At 36.6% G+C, this 27950-nt stretch overlaps 2 long non-coding RNA genes across 2 annotated transcripts in view; both read right to left on the bottom strand.

The window, feature by feature from the left end:
- The window catches only part of LOC149682794 (uncharacterized), a 524355-nt gene that overhangs the window by 286944 nt on the left and 209461 nt on the right, over window positions 1-27950 (bottom strand). The gene's annotated exons all lie outside the window — the stretch shown is intronic.
- On the bottom strand, window positions 15067-15999 carry LOC149682798 (uncharacterized). The gene is made up of 3 exons (XR_016365484.1): window positions 15830-15999; window positions 15627-15770; window positions 15067-15539 (listed from the first exon to the last, which is right to left on the bottom strand). It is a non-coding gene; the product is annotated as an uncharacterized LOC149682798 (long non-coding RNA).

The raw sequence follows: 27950 nt of genomic DNA, 5'->3' as shown, positions 1-27950 counted from the left end.
ACTTATATTCCATTGAAATTTCTCGCAACATTTCAAATTAACGAATAGAAATGTGCAAATGAAGTTCAAACTGATTAATTGGGCAAATTGCTATATTGGTCACCATTACCGATCACAGATAGATTTGCGCCCTTCAGTAGTGTTTATTATGCTTGTGAAATGGTAAGCGAAATCTGTGATTAAAGTTTAAAATAGACATGAGCAAAAACGGCTTTATTCATATCAACTCGATTACCGAATATCTAAATTTTACTAAAATTAACAAAATATTCTATTCATGGTTAAAAATCTTGCTTGAAGCAGCAAGCCATCTAATCCTTATTTACCTTCTTTTGAAAAAAAATAATAGGTTGATACCTCTTTCAGTAGATGATTCATTGATATTTCAGTTTCATTGAGTTTAAAAAACATTAGTTCCACCATTGGTTAATTTTCAATATTGACCAATCGATAATCACAAATTTTAATAACTAAATTCTTAAAACCGGTTCAAAACCATATTAGTTTTGAAACGATTAAATTATAATTTTAAACATATATACTAGTTAATTCCTCGTAGGTAATTAGTTAATTGTCTTAGTCAAATTAATGCTGAATATTATATACAAAAAGTAAATAATAAATTAACTTCTAAAATTTAAATGTAAAGTGTGTGCATTATTTCCCATTAATAAAAGATATCCACCTATTTTCATTCAAATTAATTACTAATTTGTGGATAATGGATAGAAAATGTCGAGCTCTAATTGCGATATAGCTAAAATCAATCCCACTGGCTAATTATAATACAATATAACCTTTGCCCCATGTTTACTGTTTTGAATTTTATTTGTAAAATTTAAAACATAAAATAGTATTACAATTTTTTTAATTAAATAATTATTAATAAATTTCAATAAAATAAATTCTGGTTAAATACATAACACTACTTTTTATTAAGTTTCTGAAATTATTAGAGCTAAATATCAAAGACACATATTTAATTGCTCTCATTTCGACACAACTGCAACCGTATAGATTCATTCATTTAATAACATTTCTCATTTCTAATTATTTAAATTCAAAGGGCTGTATAGATAGTTTTCACACATGGAGGATTCATACCATTTACAACAGGAAGCGGGGCTCTCTCGAGGTCAAAAGCAGACGGGTTTTTGTCCGCCAGATACCCCGGCCTCCTGGTGTAAATGGTATGAAGCCTCCATGTGTGAAAACTATCTATTAACTTTTAAAGGTGAAAACCCAGCTAATTTTAGGTGTTGCTTAATACAATACCATCGGGGGATAAGCTTTAGCAAGAGTTACAATAATCCCACGATAAAAAACCTTTAATCGTTAGATAGATCACGTTTTTCGCTAGAAAATTGATATTAATATCTGTGGTTTCGATTCGGAATTCGATTTTATAAATAGAGTTGGAAAAAACCAAGTAAAAATTGCAATGTTTCAAGGTTAATTAGAATCCTTTTTAAGCTATTTTACTATAAAATAAAAAGTAAAAGTGGTGTAAGGAATCTACGTTCGGATAATATTAACTTTAAAATACATCATTGACCCAAAAAAGACTCAAATTTCGCGCCATTAGTAAATTTATCAATTTAGCGGTAAGAGGGCGGTAGCTACCACTACTTATTGGGCGGGAAAGCGAGAAAACGAGACAGCTGTTATGCGAGGTATCGAAATAAATAGGACTTCTCAACAAATTATTGAATATTTTGACTCGGGTATTGTTTTAATTATATTATCCTATTATCCTATTATCACTTATCACACCTGCGTAAACTTTAATCTAGGTGCCTGAATTTAGGCCCTACGTAATGGTAGCTCCTTCCGAAGTTCTAGCATACACAATATCAGACGAAGGTAACCGTGAATTAACACAAGACCTATTTTAAGGGAGTGAACAGGCCCAGTATAGCTACGCCAATAAAACGACCAACTACCGCGAAACTCTGATGACTCGCGACTTTTGGCCATTTTCATACTTTTCCTCTCATGCACTTTTGCTATCGTACTACAATGCGATAATTTTGAGAGATTTTTCGAAGCGTACGATAATTATGACGCTGTACGATATAGTTTGCTAAATTCGATAATTCGGCTTCGGAGTACGATAATTGTACGATAATTTAGCGGGAAATCTAACTAATTAATCTGGGCACAAAATGCTCCCTAGAGGTAGAAAAAGGTGAAATAGGATGGAATTATTCAAATTTTTTCCATAGGAATAATACACCTAAGTCCAAAGGCAGGATGTGAGAAACGTTTGGAGACGTTATTTGTCTATTTCCTTCAGGATCCTTGTACAGAATTTAGTATAAATACAAGGTGAATCAGAACACTTGCATAGGTTTTACGGCTATTTTGGAGGCGCTCGGAGCGTACGATATTTGGGTTGAAAACCGATAATGTTTTGTGTAATATAGTCTTTTCTTGTTTAAATATCGCGCCTAGCGCCACAGCCTGCTTTATATTCAAATATCATTGTTGTACAGAACTATATGTACAGAGTAGTCTCTAGTCTCCAGTGCGAGGCTGCGAGCTAGACATGTAAATGTTAAAGTCATTGTTATAGCGGTAGCCTTCTCAATAAAACCTGATAATTTTCCTCATTAACGTAAATATATTTTGTTGACATAAAAATATAACATGGTGTCAGAATTATTACCCCATTTGGTCGATACCACTTCAATCGGTTGCCTTTTGGACTCAGTTCAGCGTCTGGGCATTAACAAAACCGGATCAATTCTTACATAGAAGACCTAGAAGTGTTTTTCAACAGTCAAGATTACATCTTTATATGGAGAACTACCCCTGATGAGCATGACAAGCGCCTTAGGGCTGTGGTAACGAGATTGGTCAACAAAGGCTTCACACTTCAGATCAATGCCGACTCAATTTATAAAGGCCCATGCATGGTGCCTCGGGAGTAGGGGACCGGACCTTTAATCGGTCGCCTCTCCCAGGAGATAGATGGCGCTTTCTGTTGTATAAATATTTGAATGAATTTAAAGTTCGCGCCAAAGATATTTTGGCGCCAAAATGAATGATACCTAAAATATAGGTTTTTGCTAGGGCTGTGCGAGCCTTGATTTTTTGGTTTCGAGCCGAGCCTCGAGCCTTGCTTTTTTCGGTTATCGAGCTTCGAGCCGAGCCTCGAGTTTCTTATCGAGCTTCGAGCTTTAAGCTGAATGTTCAAAATCTGGTTTCGAGCTTTTATCGAGCCTAAAATTTCAATGGCGAGCCTTAACGACTTTCAATTACTGGCCTTAGTAAAGAAAAAACCCTATTAATTCGTAAAAATAACAGATAAACTTTTGTTTGACTATAATTAAACTTGAATCCTATTATCACTAATCGAAATTACTTGCGTGCACTGACAATCGCATTGATAATACAAACCAAGCGTATTTTTCTATACATAAAGTAAAAGTAAAACTTCAATAATGATTTTTCATTTTTTTCTTCGCCCAAAAGTGGAAGTAAAACTTACGCCAATCAAATGTGGGCTTAGAAACAAGGCACCAACCAGAATAATTTCCTATTTCGCGCGTCACTGCAGCGTCTCAACATTCAGTAGATTGTGTTAGATGGTAGTTCTTGACAGTGGCGTAACGACGTTTGTTGGGCCCGCCCGCAGTTCGACAATTAGGGCCCCTTCTTGAGGCTCCTGGCCCATTGGGCCGAATCCCATTAGACCGAATGTCCCATTGAACCGAATCCCGTTGGACCGAATATAGCCAAAATGTGCGGGTTTATTATCTTAAAATTTTCATTGCTATTAAAAGATATATTTTTAACGCCGTATTTTAAAACTGAATTAAAAAATACCTCTTTTGGTTTAAAGAAAATACCCTTGTCCTTAAGCTTGCGTCTATCAATACACTTTCCTATATAAATAATTATACTGTGATGGTCAAATCCCAAGTTTAAAAGGATGCCTCTATTGTAACCGAGCCGAATCAAAGCCAAGCTGAAATGACTCGTAAAACAATCAATATTTTTGAAAAGGCATATATTTATTGTTCAAGGAACTTAATAAATGCAGCGTTAATTGCTCCAGAATCTTTTTAAAAATAATTTGTTGGAAAAGGCCCACTTTTATTATGCAAAGACCTCAATAAAAATAAAAATATTATGGAAAATCTGTTATCAAACCTAACCTAACCTAACCCAACCCAACCCAACCTAACCTAACCTAACCCAACCCAACCTAACCCTAACCCAACCTAACCCAACTTAACCTAACCTAACCTAACCTAACATAACAGTAATGTTTTGGAAAAGGCATATTATTTGAGAAGTCAATGAAGCTAAACATCAATATTTTGGAAAAATATCAAAGCCAAGCTGAAATGACTCGTAAAACAATCAATATTTTGGAAAAGGCATATATTTATTGTTCAAGGAACTTAAAAAATGCAGCGTTAATTGCTCCAGAATTTTTTTAAAAATAATTTGTTGGAAAAGGCCCACTTTTATTATGCAAAGACCTCAATGAAAATAAAAATATTATGGAAAATCGGTTATCAAACCTAACCTAACCTAACCCAACCCAACCCAACCTAACCTAACCTAACCTAACCCAACCCAACCTAACCTAACCCAACTTAACCTAACCTAACCTAACCTAACATAACAGTAATGTTTTGGAAAAGGCATATTATTTGAGAAGTCAATGAAGCTAAACATCAATATTTTGGAAAAATATCAAAGCCAAGCTGAAATGACTCGTAAAACAATCAATATTTTGGAAAAGGCATATATTTATTGTTCAAGGAACTTAATAAATGCAGCGTTAATTGCTCCAGAATTTTTTTAAAAATAATTTGTTGGAAAAGGCCCACTTTTATTATGCAAAGACCTCAATGAAAATAAAAGTATTATGGAAAATCGGTTATCCAACCTAACCTAACCTAACTCAACCCAACCCAACCCAACCTAACCTAACCTAACCTAACCCAACCTAAGCTAACCTAACCCAACCTAACCCAACTTAACCTAACCTAACCCAATTTAAACCAACTTAACCTAACCTAACCCAACTTAACCTAACCTAGCATAACAGTAATGTTTTGGAAAAGGCATATTATTTGAGAAGTCAATGAAGCTAAACATCAATATTTTGGAAAAGGCGTAACATTGTTAAATGATTTATAAAACTAATATAATTTCGGTTGAAGGGAATTCGTTCCAATGGGATTCGATTGAATGGGAAAAAATTCCCTGCTTTTATAGAAAACCGCCACTGGGCTAGATTTTAAAATACTGGCTAGAAATTTTCGGACGAATGGGATGCGTTCCAATGGTATTCGGTTGAATGGGCAGACTCCCTTCTTGAGTGTCGAACTTTCAAAAAGTATGAAAGCATCACGAACGTTACAACTTTTCCCTTTCATAATTTATAACAATGCGTCTTGTTGCAGCTCTCGACTAAAATTCCTCCCGTACAAAAATTTTAAGCTGTAATTCATCTGCATACGCGCTTTTTTATCGCTACCACGCTGTAATAGGTATAAATTAAGGCTACATTTTCTGCAGCTCGAAAAACGCGAAAATTTCACAGAAATTCCAGAACTGCAAATTGTCTGCCGTTTCTACATTTTCTGTTTATTATCTGTTAATTGTCTGTATTGGCAGAAATATGCAGCGCGATTCTGCAAACGCGATGCAAAAGTAGAAATAACAGCTGCTAGTTTAAAACTGTAATTTGACCACAGTTATAGACATGTTACAGTTCTGCAAAAGTGATGGAAAAGTAGAAATCCAGCTGCCAATTTAAAACTGCAATTTGACTATATTTATTGACATGTTACAGGTCTGTAAAAGTGATGAAAAAGTAGAAATACCAGCTGCTAGTTTAAAACTGCAACTTGACCACATTTATAGACATGTTACAGGCCTGCAAATGTGATGGAAAAGTAGAAATCCAGATGCCATTTTAAAACTGTAATATGACCATATTTATAGACATGTTACAGGTCTGCAAAACTTATGGAAAAGTAGATATTCAGCTGCCAATTTAAAACTGTAATTTGGCCATTTTTATAGACATGTTACAGGTGTGCAAAAGCGATAGAAAAGTAGAAATACCAGATGCTAGTTTAAAACTGTAATTTGACTACATGTATAGACATGTTACAAGTCTGAAAAAGTGATGGAAAAGTAGAAATCCAGCTGCCAATTTAAAACTGCAATTTGACCATATTTATAGACATGTTACAAGTCTGAAAAAGTGATGGAAAAGTAGAAATCCAGCTGCCAATTTAAAACTGTAATTTGACCATATTTATAGACATGTTACAAGTCTGAAAAAACGATGGAAAAGTAGAAATCCAGCTGCCTATTTAAAACTGTAATTTGACCATTTATATAGACATGTTACAGGTCTGCAAAAGTGATGGAAAAGTAGATATCCAGCTGCCAATTTAAAACTGCAATTTGACCACATTTATACACATGTTACAGGTCTGCAAAAGTTATGGGAAAGTTGAAATCTAGCTTCCAATTTAAAACTGTAACTATTCAACATTTATAGACATATTGCAGGTATTCAAAAGTAGAATTTCCTACTTTTGAATACCTGCAATATCTCTCTAAATGTGGTTAAATTAAAGTTTTAAATTGGCAGCTGAATTTCTACTTTTCCATCACTTTTGCAGACCTGTAACATGTCTATAAAAATGGTCAATTTAGGTCAAATTAAAGTTTTAAATTGGCAGCTGTATTTCTACTGTTCCATCACTTTTGCAGACCTGTATCATATCTATAAAAACGGTCAAATTACAGTTTTAAACTAACAGCTGGTATTTCTACTTTTGCTTAGCGTTTGCAGAATTGCACTGCATATTTCTGCCAGGCTAGACAGTTAACAGTTAACAAACAGAAAATGAAGAAACGGCAGTCAATTTGCAGTTCTAGAATTGCTGTGAAATTTTCCCGTTTTTTGAGCTGCAGAAATGTAGCCTTAATGTATACCTATTACAGCGTGGTAGCGATAAAAAAGCGCGTATGCAGATGAATTACAGCTTAAAATTTTTGTACGGGAAGTCAACTTCGAGCGCACCCTAAATTTTTATCTGCTTCTGTTAGGCATTAATATTACTGCTTTTATTTTTCTAAAATTTGAATAAAGAATTGGTTAGGCCTAAAAAGGCATCTTAAAAAAGCTTTACTCATTCATCTTAGTAAAATCTTTTGATCTAATACTGTCACGTCTCGATCCTAAAAATATTTAAACCACCATAAAAGATAGAAAATTGAAACATTTTTTGGTCATAAATGGGCCAGTATTGTATATACAGTTATCATAAGTTTATCAGATATGTTTCAATAAGTATGACACTGCCTATACTTCGTAATGCTAGAGACTTACTGAGAGCTAGTTCGAGAATGACGCGAGAATTGAATACACTCGGTTTTGCAGTCCAACTTCCTATTTAGCCTTATTAAGCCTTTGACAATGGCTCAACAGGCGTCGCTTTACGAGAATATGACGTTTCACCTACACCACTTCATGAAGTAACCAGTGACAAACTTATGGAACACATCTTACGAACTTATGCAGTTATGTTTAAGGTGTATCCTATACTAACAACATAAGGATTCCAAGCTTTCAAAGGTGTTGGCAGTCAAGTTCTATAGATTCAAAACCTAATAAAATAAGAGTTACTTCTATTTGAGGTAAAAAGTCGTAGAAAAACAATTTTTCATCCAAAAAAAGTAAATAAAATTAATTTCAGTTTATTTTAGTGATATTATTCCAGTTTTTGAGACCAGACCTAGCTTTCTGTGTGTGTGTGCATGTGTGTGTTTGTGGCCCCGGGTACACGAAAAACAAGCGTGGATAGAAACCGATTAAGACAAGATCTACTATCACCATGGCGCTCGAAATGTGAAGGAAATTGCGAACCAAAGTACTTTAGCGCTATCATATAAGTTTACAGCAGTTTTCCTGGTTGCGGATAGACGTAAAACAAGCCTGTCGGGACCCTTCCCTTCAGTTGTAATCGGTTTTTAGCTATAAGTTTGAAAGAATTTTTCGATTACGTTCTGTGAGTGTGTATGTTGTGGATGTTAGATAGACGAAAAGACCTTCTTATCTAGATGTTATGAGAACTTAATGTACATGTACCTAAACAGTTGGACCATCTCAGATATTACTTTAGCAAGTCAGAAAAGCGTGTATTAAGATGAATTACAGCTTAATATTTTTGTAAGAGATGAGTACAAGTTGGGAATCCAAAATAAACCTCTCCAAGTCGAGACGCAATTTAGAGGCTATTTTTAAATATTTAAATAAATATAAATGATATTTATTAATTTAATCGTCATTAATTTACCTTAATTCTAGTTAAATCGTTTTAAGAAACTTTATTCCTAAAATCATTTTAAACATAGCTATTGTTGACGTTTGAACTCAAGCGTAAGCCTCTTTAATTTTTTTTGGAAATTTAGGGTATATAATGCTACTGATTCACAATAATTGATAGGAAAACCCGCAATGACTCTGCAAAGCATATGAAACGCGCCTGCAATGATCCTGCAAAGAATCTGAAATGCACCTGCAATTATCCTACAAAGTATCTGAAACGCACCTGCAATGACCCTACAAAGAATCTGAAATCCACCTGCAATGATCCTGCGATGTATCTGAAATGCACCTGCAATGATCCTGCGAAGTATCTGAAACGCGTCTGCAATTATTCCACAAAGTATCTATATCGCGCCTGCAATTATCCTTCAAAGTATCTGAAACGCGCCTGCAATGATCCTACAAAGAATCTGAAACGCGGCTGCAATGACCCTGCAAAGTATCTGAAACGCACCTGCAATTATCCTACAGAGTATCTGAAATGCTCCTGCGAAGTATCTGAAAGGCGGCTGCAATGATCCTACAAAGTATCTGAAACGCACCTGCAATTATCCTACAAAGTATATGAAAAGAGCCTTCAACTAATCTAAAAAGTATCCGAAATACGCCTGCAATGATCCTAAAAAGTATCTGAAACGCGCCTGCAATGATCCAAAAAAGTATATGAAAAGCGCCTGCAATATTCCTACAAAATATATGAAAAGCGCCTGCAATTATCCTACAAAGTATATTAAAAGCGCCTGCAATTATCCTACGAAGTATCTGAAATGCTCCTGCAATTATCCTAAAAATTTCTGAAAAGTACCTGCAATTATCCTACAAAGTATCTGAAACGCGCCTGTAATTATCCTACGAAGTATCTGAAGTGCGGCTGCAATGAACCAAAAAATTATCTGAAAAGCACCTGCCATTATCCTTAAAAAGTATCTGAAACGCGCCTGCAATTTTCCTACAAAGTATATGAAACGCTCCTGAAATTATCCTGAAAAGTGTCTGAAATGCGCCTGCAATTATCCTACAAAGTATCTGAAACGCGCCTGTAATTATCCTACAAAGTATATGAAAAGCAACTGCAATTATCCTACAAAGTATATGAAAAGAGCCTGCAATTATCCTAAAAAGTATCTGAAACGCGCCTGCAATTATCCTAAAAAGCATCTGAAAAGCACCTGCAATTATCGTACAAATTAAAGTATCTGAAACGCGCCTGTAATGGTCCGTAAAAGTATCTGAAACGCGCCAGTAATGATCCTGAAAAGTATCTGAAACGCGCCTGCTATTTTCCTACAAAGTATATGAAAAGCGCCTGCATTTATCCTGCAAAGTATCTGACATGCGCCTGCAACTATCCTAAAAATTATCTGACATGCGCCTGCAACTATCCTAAAAATTATCTGAAACACGGCTGCAATGATCCTGCAAAGTATTTGAAACGCGGCTGCAATTATCCTACAAAGTATCTGAAACGCGGCTGCAATGACCCTGCAAAGTATCTGAAATGCGCCTGCAATTATCCTGAAAAGTATCTGACAAGCACCTGCAATTATCCTACAAAGTATCTGAAACGCGCCTGTAATTATCCTACAAAGTATATGAAAAGCGACTGCAATTATCCTACAAAGTATATGAAAAGAGCCTGTAATTATCCTAAAAAGTATCTGAAACGCGCCTACAATTATCCTAAAAATTATCTGAAAAGCACCTGCCATTATCCTAAAAAGTATCTGAAAAGCACCTGTAATTATCGTATCTGAAACGCGCCTGTAATGGTCCTTAAAAGTATATGAAACGCGCCTGTAATGGTCCTTAAACGTATCTGAAATGCGCCTGTAATGGTCCTTAAACGTATCTGAAACGCGCCTGTAATGGTCCTTAAAAGTATCTGAAACGCGCCAGTAATGATCCTGAAAAGTATCTGAAACGCGCCTGCAATTTTCCTACGAAGTATATGAAAAGCGCCTGCATTTATCCTGCAAAGTATCTGACATGCGCCTGAAACTATCCTAAAAATTATCTGACATGCGCCTGCAACTATCCTAAAAATTATCTGAAACGCGGCTGCAATGATCCTGCAAATAATCTGTAACGCGCCTGCAATGATCCAAAAAAGTATCTAAAACGCGCCTGCAATTTTCCTACAAAGTATATGAAACGCGCCGGCAATGATCCTGAAAAGTATATGAAACGCGCCTGTAATGGTCCTGAAAATTATATGAAACGCTCCTGCAATTTTCCTACAAAGTATCTGAAACGCGCCTGTAATGATCCTGAAAAGTATCTGAAACGCGCCTGTGATGATCCTGAAAAGTATCTGAAACGCGCCTGTGATGATCTGAAAAGTATCTGAAACGCGTCTGCAATTATCGTAAAAAGTATCCGAAACACGCCTGCAATTATCCTACAAACTTAGCAATTTCTGACTGTAACATGCATACAATATACTTGGAAGGTACAGTACTTGTAATGAGCCTACAAACATCCTGATTTCTTACGGGAGTTACTATTTCCCCTCTGTTTTCTAGCTGTAAGGTAACTATTTTATGACTCTAGAGTTGCTAAATTTTGTATACTGTTGTACTGAGTTTTCCAACGGAAGATATTTTTCTGCAAATCGTCTAAAATGTTCTGCATTGCTCTCTGGAATCACCTTAATTTTGTCTGAAATTGAACATTTTTCAGGTTTATTCCAGTATTTTTCCAGAATATTCCAGTTTATTTGCAATATATTGCAGATTCTAAAAAATCTATTGCAAATAAACTGGAATATTCTGGAAAATGGTCCGTAAAAGTATCTGAAACGCGCCAGTAATGATCCTGAAAAGTATCTGAAACGCGCCTGCTATTTTCCTACAAAGTATATGAAAAGCGCCTGCATTTATCCTGCAAAGTATCTGACATGCGCCTGCAACTATCCTAAAAATTATCTGACATGCGCCTGCAACTATCCTAAAAATTATCTGAAACACGGCTGCAATGATCCTGCAAAGTATTTGAAACGCGGCTGCAATTATCCTACAAAGTATCTGAAACGCGGCTGCAATGACCCTGCAAAGTATCTGAAATGCGCCTGCAATTATCCTGAAAAGTATCTGACAAGCACCTGCAATTATCCTACAAAGTATCTGAAACGCGCCTGTAATTATCCTACAAAGTATATGAAAAGCGCCTGCAATTATCCTACAAAGTATATGAAAAGAGCCTGTAATTATCCTAAAAAGTATCTGAAACGCGCCTACAATTATCCTAAAAATTATCTGAAACGCGCCTACAATTATCCTAAAAATTATCTGAAAAGCACCTGCCATTATCCTAAAAAGTATCTGAAAAGCACCTGTAATTATCGTTTCTGAAACGCGCCTGTAATGGTCCTTAAAAGTATCTGAAACGCGCCTGTAATGGTCCTTAAACGTATCTGAAACGCGCCTGTAATGGTCCTTAAACGTATCTGAAACGCGCCTGTAATGGTCCTTAAAAGTATCTGAAACGCGCCAGTAATGATCCTGAAAAGTATCTGAAACGCGCCTGCAATTTTCCTACGAAGTATATGAAAAGCGCCTGCATTTATCCTGCAAAGTATCTGACATGCGCCTGAAACTATCCTAAAAATTATCTGACATGCGCCTGCAACTATCCTAAAAATTATCTGAAACGCGGCTGCAATGATCCTGCAAATAATCTGTAACGCGCCTGCAATGATCCAAAAAAGTATCTAAAACGCGCCTGCAATTTTCCTACAAAGTATATGAAACGCGCCGGCAATGATCCTGAAAAGTATATGAAACGCGCCTGTAATGGTCCTGAAAATTATATGAAACGCTCCTGCAATTTTCCTACAAAGTATCTGAAACGCGCCTGTAATGATCCTGAAAAGTATCTGAAACGCGCCTGTGATGATCCTGAAAAGTATCTGAAACGCGCCTGTGATGATCCTGAAAAGTATCTGAAACGCGTCTGCAATTATCGTAAAAAGTATCCGAAACACGCCTGCAATTATCCTACAAACTTAGCAATTTCTGACTGTAACATGCATACTTGGAAGGTACAGTACTTGTAATGAGCCTACAAACATCCTGATTTCTTACGGGAGTTACTATTTCCCCTCTGTTTTCTAGCTGTAGGGTAACTATTTTATGACTCTAGAGTTGCTAAATTTTGTATACTGTTGTACTGAGTTTTCCAACGGAAGATATTTTTCTGCAAATCGTCTAAAATGTTCTGCATTGCTCTCTGGAATCACCTTAATTTTGTCTGAAATTGAACATTTTTCAGGTTTATTCCAGTATTTTTCCAGAATATTCCAGTTTATTTGCAATATATTGCAGATTCTAAAAAATCTAATTAACAGCAAAAATGCAGCCGTAAATTTTTGTACGGGCTGGCACATACATGGCTCACTCCGCTAAACTGCAATGCAGGGCCTTACAGTGTTAGTGACATAATTTTTGTCTTCCACAAACTTAAATTGCGAAAAAAAAACCGTTGAAAATCCTAGTTTATTGTATTATATTTACTTCTTTATTTGATTTCGTAGCAATTTATAAAATTGCAATCAAAGCAAAAGGCCTAGTTAAAATGAGCAGTTTTCACTCTAGATGTCGCTCACGTGACGCCTGTTAGTGTCTCAGCGCCGCGTTAAGCCTATTCTATTCAGATTCGCATGGCATTAGTAGACTCGGGCGCTCGCGCTTGGCTTTCCCGCGAGATGCCGTGAGTGACGTATCAAGGAGAAAAACCCGCCAAAAATCTTCTCCGCAAATGTGCTTTTGCCCCCCAAAATTTCAAGTTATCGAAGTGTTTTTTCTGTGTTTTCCCTCATATTTAGATATTTATCAAGCTTATTTTTTGAAATCAGAAGAGTTGAAACTCTCAAAAAATTAAGGTTTTCTTTAGATTTGAGATAATTTTTAAACCACGTCGCTATTCCTTTAACTACTTTGGAGCATTTTTAAGACAAACAAGATGGTCTAGCCCATAATTTAGCCACATCGTTTACGTACTCTACTACAATAAATATACTTCTAGTGAAATATCCCCTAATATACCGGTCAGGGGAATAATTTTTCAGTGGCCGCTTGACAAAGTGAATCACATATCGCCAACGCCCGTTACTGATTTAATTACTAATACTACTACTACCGCTACTCTTCGGGTAAAACTATTAGTACTATCGATATCTTGTAGCTAAGAAGAAACAAAAAAGTTGCCAAAGCGCGCTGCTAGAATTCTCGGCCGCTTGGACCTCTTCTAAATCACTCTCATTCCTCTCTCTCTTGTAACTCACGAGTCACTAAGCACAGCTCCTACATACATTCGTTCTCTTTCCTACTATCTCTGCAACCCTCTTTCAACAAGCGACTGTAGAGGAAGCCGTATAGTATCAGGCTGGCATTTAAAAATCGTTCAAAATAAATTATGGAGCCAGCGCCTCCTAGAAGTAGTTTTACGAAGTACTATTTAAAAATAACAAACGAAACATCATCATCTTCTTCTTCTACACACCATGTCAAACTAATAGGCCATCGTATATACGATGTGGCTAAAAATAGGATTCTCTTCGCAAAATTATAGCATTATATTGGACCATTTAGAGTGTAGATAATTTTATTTTATTGAGAACGAAAGATTCTTCAATTGAACGTATACCTCGCACCTAGATCTAAACAAATGCTGAATGACTCACACAGACATACATTTAGATTTACTTGAAAAAGTGACAAACTGTAAGTAAAAAAGAGACCAAATGACCAAATCAAGTTGTTTAAAAGGTCGGGTAGGAAGAGAAGTTTTCAGAGAAAACAGATTTTCAAAACTATTCTTTACAATTAAACATATGTGCAATAATTCAGTTTAATCAGTGGGATTATATATTTAAATGCAAGGTCTGATGCAAAATTATGTTGTTATTTGGAGTGCAGCTCAGAATGTAAAGTAATTGTTATCATATCATATAAATACCTAAAAACATCTCAGAAATTCAATTATGTGTGAATTGAAAATAAAAAATTCCTGAGCGAGCGAAGCGAGCGACGCGATTTTTTGATATGACCAAATGAGATATCACTAATTCTGCGTTTCAAACGTCTTACAGCTGGGATTATAAAAAATTACTTTGAAATCTCAAAAATATAGGACTTTATTTATTTGGAGAATTATAGGACACTTTAAAAAATATGGGACAATCAGTCTATAAGCAAAATTTGGAAAGGGCCCCCAAAAGCCTTGGGCCCGCCCGCAGTTGCGGGCTCTGCACCCCTGTAGTTACGCCACTGATTCTTGACCTTTAACCTAATCTAGTATCTCACAGACCACTGACTGAACATCGATAGCCTTAAGCCTGGGTCTCGACCTTTTATCGAGCTTTTTTCCGAGGCTCGAAAACTTGTCGAGCCTTTCAAAAGTTGCTTATCGAGTCCTATCGAGTACTCGCACAGGCCTAGACTTTTTGCTAGCATAATTTTTAAAATTAAGAGGAATTACGACTAAATGATGATAAGAAACATTTTTTACCCTAGAAATTAACATATATCATTACAAAAATTATAAAATCATATTATTGACCACAATTATCATCTTTTATTTGTTTTTTCACAAACAGGAACTTCTTTACCAAAATAGGAACAATACAATATGCTTTTTTTTCAACAAAACGGTATTATGATCCCAATGAAAAAAATCACACTCTTCTCCTTTAGTCTACATACCACTTACACTTTTAAAACTTTCCCAGATAATGGTTTCTTATTTAATATTTTGGGCTTTTCATTTGCATCAGTTGTCTGAATGGCATGGTTAGTCAAAAGTGGCTTAGTAAATTTTTTGAGCAAAATTTCGGGAAGAGAAGAGTTGCATGAACAGTGTAGCGGTTTCTTGAAATAAGGTAGTAATACTTCTGTGTACAATTTGAGTACATTTTTTCGAGGGAAAAGATGTAAAGATTTCTGTATGAAGTCAACTACCAAACTAAGCAAACATATTAAAAATCTAGACGGGTATTTAAGCCCCCCATTGTCCTGTTCTTTTATAAGTGTATACAAAGGCGAATTTGAAGAGACGTGAATTAACTTATCCAAGCAGTCGAAACATTCGGTATTTTCTTCAGCAACTTTTAAAATATAACCTCTTATTTGCGCCACACTGAGATTTTTAACCGTTATATGGCAGTTATCTGTAAATCGGCAAAAATAATTGGCATTTTAGTCAGGCATTAGCACTCCACAGACACCTTTAGACAATTTATTTAGCCCATAATTACCTGTTTGAGAGACATTTCCTAGTTGATTCAGCAAATTATGAAGCACTGGAGTCAATTTTGGCTTAAATTGTTGAGGAGTGTCAGTAATTGTTTGATTATTTCATATAACTTTTTGTATATCTCGTTGAGACGTTTCTGAGATTTCTGAAATAATTTTAAATGTATTCATTTTCTATACCACAAAAAGTATCCGTTTTATTTACCTAGAGCTTCGGTGTTAGCACCCCTGTTGCAGTTAGAATCAGCTGTAGCTTTAAGAATCCCAATTTTTAATGCGTGTTCAAGGCTTAAAACACAAGATCTTACGTCCAATGTGTCATTGTACCCACAAGACCCTCTCAAATTCGCAAAGGATTCCTCAATAGCATCACTAGATTAATTACGGGTGAGAACATAATGATATCCACTTTGCAGCAGATAACGAATCAAGCCTACAGTCGAATTAGTTGTAGTTTTTACTGCCTCAAACGTCTCATCAGTCAGTTTCTCGTTTTTAACAGTAGCATTTTTCTGGATGACCTCCAAGAAAGGAAGGAAATCTTCGACTAGCCAATTCAGTCATTCATCGTTTAAATCAGTGAAAGGCAATTTGTAACTATTCATGGAGTGATATCCGTGAGTTTTGTTGCAGATGTCGTGCATTTCCCACCATTTTCTGACCATTTCTATGAAATATATAGTATATTCTAAATCTTCTTTATCTTCTGTGTCCACCATATGTTTAAGAAGAGTTTTTAACGCAGCTGTTACAGGCTGCGAGAAAATAGTGATAGCCCTTAGCACATTCATTTTCTCGAAATTAGATGGGAAAACAACTTTTCGGGTTATTTTCCTTACTGGTTTGACCAAGCACCCTTTTTGAACTTGATAAAGCTTTTTGACAAATTTTGAGTCGATGATTCTACCCATGTACACAAATTGCCTTGAAAGAAATTGGTTGCGGAAGTTTTTAATTTCGTGGCTTTGATCAAATGCCAAGAAAAGTGGTCTCTCTGGATCAAATGGATGGGAAATCTCATGACATAGCTGGTCTCCAGCAAATTTCTTGAAGGCTGCGGTGTTCGTTTTAGCATTGTCTGCCACCAATCGCAAAACTTTAAATCCACACTCTTCAACTGCTTTTATGACATGCAGCATGATATTGTACAGCTGGTTTGCATCAAGGTTAGCCGTAAAAAAGTATCCCACTGGCAGCTTGAATTTTGTTGTAATTCCTTGGAAAACGAAGCACAACAGATGAGTTGCTAGCTTTTCCCCATTCCCCTCAGGCGTTGAAAGCGTAGTTTCACCGAAAAATCTGTCTAACGTTTTATCATACACTAGCTTGGATTTTATCTTCATTTCATCGGTTATTAATGATCCCAATTTTTCATGTTAATTTTTCATTTTTGCTGCTTCTGCCAAAAGTCTCTCCTTGACTAGCGATGTCACCCCTTCTTCACCAGTCACATGGCCAATATACCTTTTCAAAGTACCCTGGTGAGGTAGACGAAGTACATCCAATTCTCGCATAAAACGATACGCATTTGCCGATTTCTTGAATATCAAACAACAAATCCTCAATGTTGATTCTTCATACGAAATTTTATTCTTTCCAACGCTAAGATCTGCTCCATTAAAAAATTTGCGCGAGTATCATTAGACAAACAAGCAGCCATAATCTTCTTTAACTGACAAATTTCTTTGGTTTTAATTTCTTTATTCAAACTCTTGACCTTTGACTCAAGGTTTTGAGCCTTTTCTCGCAATCGAGCAGCTTGTTGCCTCAGTTTATAGTTCTGTTTCCCAATTTTTCTAGCTGACACTTTACACGCTGTGTTAAATGTTACTTTTCTTATAACTGGGCTGGCTTGAGTACTTGCATCTTTCGTGGCATTATAGACCTATTCACATTAAGGGCCGCGCATGAGAAGTTTCAATGTTTGGGGGCATGAGTTATAGCGCTTCTATTTAGTTAAACGTGTAAACTAAACTACGATGGACGTATGGGAGACCTTTTGAAATTTAATATGAAAATAAAATGCCTAGTATTTAAAACCGAGATAGTACAATTAAAATCATGTTAAGAAATAAAGTGTTTAAGTTCTAATGGAAACGGTGCATTGATATTAGTAGGCCGCTATAACTCACTAAGCCTTGGCGACGGTACGGGATCATCGCTTCATCGGCGAATAGACGGCGATGTCCGCCGATGCCGTGCCGAAAGGGCTGTGTATAAATGCCCTTAAGCCCTGGCGCCCAATTTAGTGAGTAGAATTTCATTAAATGCCCTAATTTTACGTCTATCAATTGAATTTGATAAAATTTCACCTCGGAAGTTCAATTAATACTTTTACAACAAGTAATACAACACTGTTTTATAAAAATAAACTCGAATGCGTAGCAAATAAGGCAAAAGGAATGGTTAAAAGTACTGCACTGCCCCCAAACATTCTTTCTACGCATGCTCACCTCTCGAAATTTTCCCCCCCTTATCACCCCCGCTCTACCGGTGAAAAGGTCTATTGACTGTCTCTAGCTGTACATGTTGCAAATGACTAGAATATTGAGTTTCATCTTCGAGCTAGCTAATTGTAGCACTCATTAAATTGCAATCATAATCAGGATCCATAAAACATTCATTAGGACTGTCAATAAGTGGAGTTTGTGGCTGGCTTTGTTTTTCAACAGCATCAAAATTTAGTCTAACTCGAGGAAAATTTTGTCGAGATAAGATATTACACGTTTCCCTTTCAACTACTTCAAGAGATGACATTTTAGCAGGTGGTGTTTGTTTTGGCTGGTTTGAGATTCTATTTGTATTGCACATTTGAGCTTCTAAAGCATTACTTAAATTCAACCTTTTTAAACCTCCAAATTTAACATTTCTTTCATTTTCTAGGCTTTTGACTAATTTGCTTCGTGCATTTTGAAGAGAAATATTTTGAATAGGAGATAATGGCTCTCTACGAGGCCTACGTAGGCTCTGCACTGTCAACTCATCCTTATCGACATTTTCATTTGTAATGAATTTTGGAATTGCGTGTGGTAAAAGTCTTCTAACCTTCGAGCAAGATTTACTAAAATCATCTTCTTGGAAATGTCTGCTACATATTTTTCTCTGCTTTTCGTTTATTTCTTGTTCATAAGTAATTATATCATCATTGGAGGTTTTCCCAAATATCGCTCGAATCCAAGACTTTCTTTTTTCATGTTCTCGAGGGAAATTGAAAAAACTTGTACCAATACGATCTTCGCTGAGATCCCTCTTGTTGTTTTTGCTTGACTGAATGCGTTCCGTGCATGAGGGTACTACGCATTTCGCCATATTTTCATTCTAAAAACCTTTTTAAATGCAACATTTGGCATTAATTAAAACATTGATGAACATTATGATGAAAAAGAAAATAAAATTCCTAATAGCCGAGGCTTAGTGTAAAGATCTTGGAAACAACTTAACATAAACTTTAAAATTCAATTATAATTCATTTAAACTTTTTAAATCCCCGTCCCTAATTATATTTCAAAATATAAGAAACTTAAAAATAAACTAGTTAAAATTACTAACCTTTGCGAAAATTATTTCCTCCACATGATTCATAAACAGTCGAAAACAACGTTTCCGAAATCCGAACAGTCGTATAGTCCCCCCCACCTCATAGCCGTAGTTTCCCTCTCCCTTATTGGCTCTTAAACGGCGCGAAAACATTTTGAATCCTCTGTATCGAAGAGCGCCAAGTCGCTGTGCGGCACTTTTTGGCGAATTCGAAAAAGCGAAAATAAATTAAAAAATCGAGGCATGCATGGGCCTTTATAAATTGAGTCGGCATTGCTCAGATTAATAACCCCTGGATATGAAAGGCAAGCAAAACCGGGCGTTTTCAAATAGTATCGCCATGTGGCGCCCTCAGACGGCAAAACGTAGCACTTTGTCACCCCATGCAGATGACGCAGTTTGAATTGTACGGTTGTACCGGCAAGGCCTAGTAAACGTAAACGGTTTTTTTTGTGTCTTCGAAGACCATTATTGCTTTTCTGTCATTTGATTTATCAAATTTATAGTTTAATCTAATTTTTACATAAATAAAAAACCAAAAACCTACCTAATTTAGTGACCAAAATCTCCAGACCAGGTACCGGGATGATAAGAGAATAAGAAACGGGAACAGCGGATAAAAAGTAGCCGAGACTTAAAAAAGCATGGAGTAGCAAACGCGGTCACGCGCTTACTGAGTTTGTTTGGGTTAACTTTTTTCCAAGTTTTTACTATAGGGGCGCTAGAGATGCCGATGCCCTATTCACGTATGCCTCCTTATTTCCTTTCAAATCCAGGGGGTTATTAATCCGAGGTCACACTGAACTTACAAAAATGTCAATTCGCTGTCACATATTTGATATTTTTGGGTCACAGAATCACCAGTAACGGGATCTCACCAGATGACTCAAAGGTTCAAGCTATACTGGACCTGGCCCGTCCAAACGATGTTCAAGTAGCATGCGAAGAGAGATCCTAGATCGAATTCATGACGGACATTTGGGTATTTCCAAATATCGAGAACCTGACCAACAATCAGTTTGGTGGCCCAAGATATCACGCGACGTTGAGCGCCACGTCCATTCCTGTAACACGTGTGCAAAAGAATCAATCAATCGTCATGAACCACTGGTACCGTCTTCCCTCCCAGCCCGCCCGTGGCAAATAGTTGCGATGGATCTTCTATACCATGAACGCCGTTGGTACTTGATCATCACGGATTATTATTCAAGATTTTTCGAGCTGCTGGAATTGGATAACCTAACGTCAAATATGCGCCATGAAACCTGTTTACGGACGTTCCGGCGTTCCCGTAACAGTACGTTCCGACAATGGCAGACAATTCGATGCTAAAGCTAAAGAATTCCAGGCTTTCGCCAAGCAATATCGGTTCAGCACCATCACTTCCGGTCCCAGAGTCCCGCAGAGTAATGGTTTTGTGGAGGCTGCGGTGAAAGTGGTCAAGGCTCGCATGAAGAAATTTGATGACTTACAGCTTGGATTATTAGCCTACCGTACTACACCGCTTAAAAATGGTTATAGTCCCGCTCAATTCCTCATGAGTCGCCAATTACGTACAACCATTCTCTCACACTGCGAATCTAGAACCTCACGTACCACCAAGAAATGAACTAGTACATAAAGAGACCGCTTTGAAACAGCTACAGAAATACTATTATCAAAAGCGCATAGATAACCAGAAAGTGAAGAACGAGAAGCCTAAACAGCAACGTGAAAAATGAGTTCCCCCATAGTCGATTCAAGATTTCCGTCCCCCTTACAGAGCGACGGGAAGAGTTGGTCTTATGCCGCGGCGGAGAGTTACTTTCGCGTAGTTTTACACAAGGTACATGCGTAAGTTGGCTCGAAAATATAGTTCACTTATTTCTTTATTTTCATGTCGTCTGCTATAGTTTAATTCCAAGGCTTAATATAATCTAGTCATTTAGGTAATCGGGAATCGGCACATTTGTCAAAATCTCAGATTTGAATTTAGCAAACATTTTAGAAAGCTACGAAAAGGATGACTTTTTCCTGATTGATAAAGACGGAAAACTTAAAGGTGCAATAGAATGCATGAAAAAGAATATCAAAATTCAACTTAACGAAACTTGAAAATTCCACGACGATTGAACCGAAAGAGCGCTAAAGAACAACCGTTAAGCCTAGTTAAGCAGCCGATTTCTCAATAGTATTCCCCACTATCCCCAGGAGCCGCTACCATCGCGAACTACTTTCCGCTTGTCACGTGACATTAACGATGACCTAATATATCTCTGATTCGATTGGAAGTTGAAAACGAGGCTCACCAACCACCCATTTGTGTCCCCCTTGCTTCTCATTTTACACGAATACCGTTGCTAAAGGCTGGAAAGGTTTAATGTTTTTCACTTTCTGATCTATGCGCTTTTGCTATTATGATCGCAGTCACGGTGTTCATACCCTTCGCGACCTCGCTCAAGGAGAACAAGTATGGATTGCGGACATGCGAACAGAAGGACGGATTAGCGGCAAGTCTCCAGAACCGCGTTCCTATATCATCTCGACGCCACACGGACTACAGCATAGAAATCGATATCATATTATTCCGCTCACGGCAGGTACTCCGCCGCGTGACGATCGCCCTGTTATTGAAAATACCAAACACGTCGAAGAACAAACTCAAACTAAGTCGCTCTCTGACAACGAACAAGTTCAAGACAAAACTTCTCCGGTGCCGGTACAAAGTTCACCCCAACATCATCGCGATGTTCCACGCAACAGTACGCCAACCGCTCCAGTTCAAACGCAATCGGGACGAATTCTTAAAAAACCTAGTAAACTTGATCTATAAACAATATTAAACCTTTCGTCCTGTTTTCAAAAAAAAAGGATGTTGTAATATTGTCTTAAGGCCCGTTTTCAATCAACTTTTTCCAAGCTTTTCGCTGTGGCTTTTTTGGGAACTTTTGACGCGCTTTCGAAGATAAAAAAATCTTCAAAAAAATTTAATCGGAAAAGCTGAAACTCGTATTGTTTTCATACAAGCTTCAAATGAATAAAAAATTTCAAGTGGGCGCGACTTATTTATAAATTACATTTTCATGTGTGTAGACGTCATTTTCCTTTCGAAAAAAGTCCTAAACCCGTAGCAAAACTGAACGCGCCGAAACACTAGCTGCCTTTAATGTAAAAAAAAAGATGCAGACGATAGTTGTAACCATGGAGACTGTATGCTTTAATCTAATTGGTGAATCAAGATTGACGACACTTCAAAACTGTTTGAGCGGCAAAAGCATAAACAAAATGAGAAGCAAATATCAAACTCATTTAGATATCTGCTTCTCGAAGGTTTAAAGCCTGAAAAGACGAAAAGCTGAATTTGAAGCTTGTTTGAAAACACCAAGAATTTTTGCTTCGGCTTTCCGCTGCTACTTTTGAAGCAAAAGCTTAATTTTTGTTCAAAAAAATCTTGATTGAAAATGCGCCTTTATTCTTGTTTAAATATCGCGCCTAGCGCCACAGCCTACTTTATATTCAAATATCATTTGTTGTACAGAACTATATGTACAGAGTAGTCTCTAGTCTCCAGTGCGAGCTAGACATGTAAATGTTAAAGTCGTTGTTCTAGCCTTTTCAATAAAACCTGATAATTTTCCTCATTAACGTAAATATATTTTGTTGACATAAAAATATAACATTTTGGCTTATAGTACAGGGAAAATAGGTTTTAACCCGGACCAAATTGAAACAAAGCTGAAAATTTCAGATTCTATAGATTTTTGGGCACTCTTTCACGTGGTGTGGTCTCCCACACTCTCCCACTGGTGGAATTTCCGCCATATTGGAAAATGGCGGACAAAATCGAGAAAAGGTTTAATAACTCCGGTTCTACTTAACCGATAAACACGTAATTAGGCTTCATTTATAGCATACCTTCGAACACATAATTCATCACTTAAGATATTTTGCCCTACAACTAACCGGAAGTTCACAATTTGACCCTGAAGATTAGCCTCATATAAAAAATGGGGATTTAAAGCATTTATTCTATTTTCAGAATACATTTCCAGAATTAAGCATTTAGTTTCCATTACTGACAAATTTTGTTTCTTTTCTGGCCGGAGCTCTAATGTATAGTACGGGAGAGGGTAAAACAGCCTTTGTACCATCATAAAACTTAATGCTGTAATATATACCGTTGTTCGCCTACCCTTGTCAATTCGGCTAAAGTTGAGTTAAAGCGTGCGAAACGAAGTTGACTTAAGTGTATACTTTAAATGAAGATTATAGAATTGAGCTTTTGGATTAGCTTCTCTTCCACCAACAAGTGCGGCAGCAAAGCAGCATTGGTCTATCACCAAGTTTGAACGTGGCTTGGAAGCAGCCTACATGCTAGAGAATGGGGTTGGAGACAAGTAGGATCTGAACTCAAACCAATCGTTAACACTCTACAACCAGCTCCAGATGAACTTCTGGAGATGATCTCTCGTAATTGCAAGGAAGTCTGTGATTTGAAATGTGAATGCAGTAAAACTGGTCCAGTCTGTTCTTCAATTTGTAGACACTGCAAGGGAGTATCTTGTTCAAATGAACATGGAGATTTTGAGTATCAACCTCAAGAAGATGACTATAATTAATCTTAAGCTTAACAAATATTGATAAATATACTAATATACAAGTTGGTAAACCAAAATAAACCTCTCCGATTCCAATTAAGAGGTTATTCTTAAATAATTAAGAAAATATAATTGATATTAATCAAATAATAATAAATTAATAATTTTAAACATAGCTATTGTTGACTTTTGAATTCTAGCGTATGCGTCTTTAACAATTTTGGGAAATTTATGGTATGTAAGGCGATTGATTCACAATAAATGATAAGAAATCCGCAATTGCATGAACCTTTGGTTGAAGCTCTGCACTTGGGAGGCTAGACGTTTCTCGTAACCCTAGCAGATCACAACGCACTACTTGATCCTAACGTTGCGAGTAGAAGCCAAACATTACTGCGAACACGCTTGCTCCGATTTGCCAACTGCGAACGCGGGGACCGACACACATACACACAGACAGACACCCCCCCCCCATTCACGTCCAGTATAATTCCTCTATGTGAGGTCATCGTCACTTAAAGAGGTAAAAATATAATGGGAATAATATATTTTAGGTTTAAAACCCTCTTTGCATTTATTTCGCTTGAAACCGTTTCGAAGTACTCAAAAATTAGATTTGCCTTACCTTCCGGGCTGGATTGTGAACTTTCGGTTAGTTTTAGGACAACATATTTTTGGGATGAATTATGTTTTACAAAGTAATCTACAATTGAAGCCTAATAACGTGTTAATCGGGATAGTAGAACCAGAGTTATTAAACTTAACTTTCCAGTATTGAAATTAACCCAATTAAAGATTCCATAAACAAAAATTAACCTTTACGGATGTTCTGCGTCTAAACACGGAATAAATAGCAACCAACGACAATCAGTCCAAAAAATACAAGGGTAGGGAAAAGTGTCTAGCAGCATTGCACCTCCGAAAATGGTGCTAGGTTTCACCGACGAAAATGAGCGACCGCCGTATCGGCGGCGTTACTTCAATATGGACCAAGACTATACACCCTTTCGACGGGAAAAGAGGGGTAGGCAACCCTTAGTATCAGAGATACAAGGGAGTTGCTACAGTGCCGTGTTTGTGCACTCTCAGATCCGAAACGCCTACAGTGCAGGCGCTAAAAAGCGAGATGAAGGGCAGAGTTTTACCCCGCGCCTTTCCCTTTTAGACTCGTCGAAAGGGTGTAAAGAAGCCCGTTCAATCAGGGCCGGATTAACAATTTTTTGGGCCCTAGGCAAGGCCTTAGGTCCGGGCCCCCAGCCCCCCCCCAACAGACCACACTGTAAAAAAGTGAGGTTCATATTTGAATACTTAGGCGTGCATAGCCCCGACACTGTGGTGGTACTCTTTAACGTTCAAATTTGAATAATTTCTTTGCGTTCAAATTTGAATAACTTCTTTGCGTTCAAATTTGAATAACTTCTTTGCGTTCAAATTTGAATAACTTCTTTGCGTTCAAATTTGAATAACTTCTTTGCGTTCAAATTTGAATAACTTCTTTGCGTTCAAATTTGAATAACTTCTTTGCGTTCAAATTTGAATAACTTCTTTGCGTTCAAATTTGAATAACTTCTTTGCGTTCAAATTTGAACAGAACAATATTAATCAAAATTAAACTCTCACGCATTCATATTTGAACGGTGCGTAAGAGATTAGTATATCGTGTAAATTTAAGCACAAAACCGCTCAAATTTAATTGCAATGTTAAACGTTTAATATTGTATATTTATGCATTCATTATTGAGCAACATCGGAGAGTTTGATCAAGCGTTCATATTCAGTTGCTTAATTTCAAAATTGAGCAATTCACCATTTAACAATACATGGTCGACAAGCGTTTGATGAAGCATTGAAATTTGACAGTTAAATAGAGAAATTTGATTTTAAATTTCATCGCTGAATGCCCCATGGTAGGGCATACTATATTAAATATACGCACTGATAACGAAGAAATTTAATGTGTTTGAAGCTTGCACATCTTTCGAGGGTGGGTGAATTTGAAACACATAAATTATAATCGTTGTGTTAAAAAATAATTTAGTTATATGAAGAAAGTCTGGATTTAACGAAAGTGATCATTATCAAGTTCATTCCGATTATAATATTGTAGCAATAAATTACATTAACAAACTATTTGAAGGCCTATGTAAATATAAAGGAAAGGTGAAATAGGCAATAATCCGTAAGATTTACTTTGATATTATTGTATAATGATGTTTATACAGACAAATAAATATTTAATCAACGGTAAATAAGCAAGTTATAGTAAATTGTTGAGAAGTTATTGCATTTTTAATGAAAGCTGTGTTTGTAGTACAAACTTACAGCAGCAGAGCAAGTAATTTTAGGGCAGAATTAAGTTGTTTTTGCACACCTTTTGTGATTACAAAATTTCGTTCACTTTTGAATACCAATTAAACGCTTTTTTTCTTAGTGTTGTTTTTAAGCCAAAAACACTTTCATTTGAACGCCCATAACTCTCTCGTTTGTACGCCCATATCGCTCTCTTTTGAATGCCCATATCGCATTCGTTTGAATGCCCATATCGCATTCGTTTTAATGCCCATATCGCATTCGTTTGAATGCCCATATCGCATTCGTTTGAATGCCCATATCGCATTCGTTTGAATGGCCATATTGCATTCGTTTGAACGCGCATAATGCACACGTTTGAACGTCAAAAACAATCTCGTTTGAAAGTCAAAAAGTTCTTATTTGAACGCTTAAAACGCTCTTGTTTTAATACTAATACTAATACTAATACTAATACTAATACTAATACATATACTAATACAATCCTATTAGAACGCAAAAACGACCATATCTGAACGCTTCTTTAGCGCAAGGCAGTTATTCAAAATTGAATAGGATAGGATTCATTTTTGAATGGTAATAAATAAGCTGTTCAAAAATGAATGCTAGAGTCAAGTTTTGATCGCTATGACGGTAGTTTGTTCAAAAATGAATGCTCATGGTTGGTTTTGAACGCCTAAAACACTCCTTGTTCAAAATTGAATGTAAAATTGAAAGGTCGCTATCATTTTTGAATGCCAAAAGCACGCTTATTTTTTACAGTGCACAGTTTAGGAGAATCTAAGAGACATACTATTTTTATATCTTTAATTGACTAAAGACTTAACAGCATATTTAATTTTCTTTTTGAATTCAATAGTTAAATTTCTTTCTAACTCAAGAAATTTATCAATTATCTCTTCATAGTCTATGAAGTCGTTTAGTAAATCCTTTTCAATATATATCAAAGATAAAGAACCTAATTTTTCTTGGGATAATATGGTTCTAATTAGTTTTTCACTCTTTTTAGAGCAGAAAAGGATCTTTCGCCAATTGCATTGCTAATTGGCAAACACAAGTAAATTCACAAAATAATTTCCAAGTTTGGAAAAGTTGAAATATTAATATTATTGTTACCACAAGGTGAATAATCTAACACCAAGGACCTAGCTTTCCAGCTTAGGAATGAGGGTATTGTGTGTCAGGTTCTCTCTAACGAACGTCTCATCTCGAGTGTTCCTAAAACTTGATATCCCAAGGCTAGGCCGAATGTATCTACTGTAGAGTAAATGGTGGTTGAACACCCAAAGTTTTTCTCTCCTAACGTTTTTTCTCGGCGCCAACTAACATCAGCCGCGGAAAACTGGCTCTCACTAAAAAAATTCCACCCCCTTAGCACTCCGCACGATACGCCGTTGCCATAAAAAACGTAAACACCGTGGATGAACCCTCCATGCTTGAACTTAACTCAGATAAAAAAATTAGCCCCGCCTGTTTTACTTCACTCTCCACCGCTGTGGAGCGCTGCTTCAAAAGCTCGTTCTCGGTCGAGGCGGAGATTTTAGAAATTTTATCTCTCCATTCACGCGAGCTCCGTTGGAAACTTTAAAAAGCTTAACGTCAGAACTTTCAGACACAGAGGCTACGGCAAAAAATCTTACATAGGAACTTGGTGTAAGATTATTCTACTTGTGTTGTTACGAATAAAGGAATGAAAGAATTCTGGGTTTTTGCTTTCTTCATTCTTCACGAAATGTTTGAATTGTAGCAGTTCGTTTTCAAGCTCTTCAAAATTTAAATCATTGCAATACATTTCTGCCAATTCTTGGAAACCTCCAGAGAAAGATTCATCGGGGGCATTAATGTTTAAAATAGGTTTGAACTTTTCATCAGTGACCTTGTTAACTTGAGATCTTTTTTAAG

This window comes from Phalangium opilio, unplaced genomic scaffold (genome assembly GCF_054372755.1).
Source record: "Phalangium opilio isolate 3A_F unplaced genomic scaffold, DU_Popi_V2 ptg000038l_1, whole genome shotgun sequence".
NCBI classification, from domain to species: domain Eukaryota; kingdom Metazoa; phylum Arthropoda; class Arachnida; order Opiliones; family Phalangiidae; genus Phalangium; species Phalangium opilio.
This window is presented reverse-complemented; position numbering and strand designations above follow the sequence as displayed.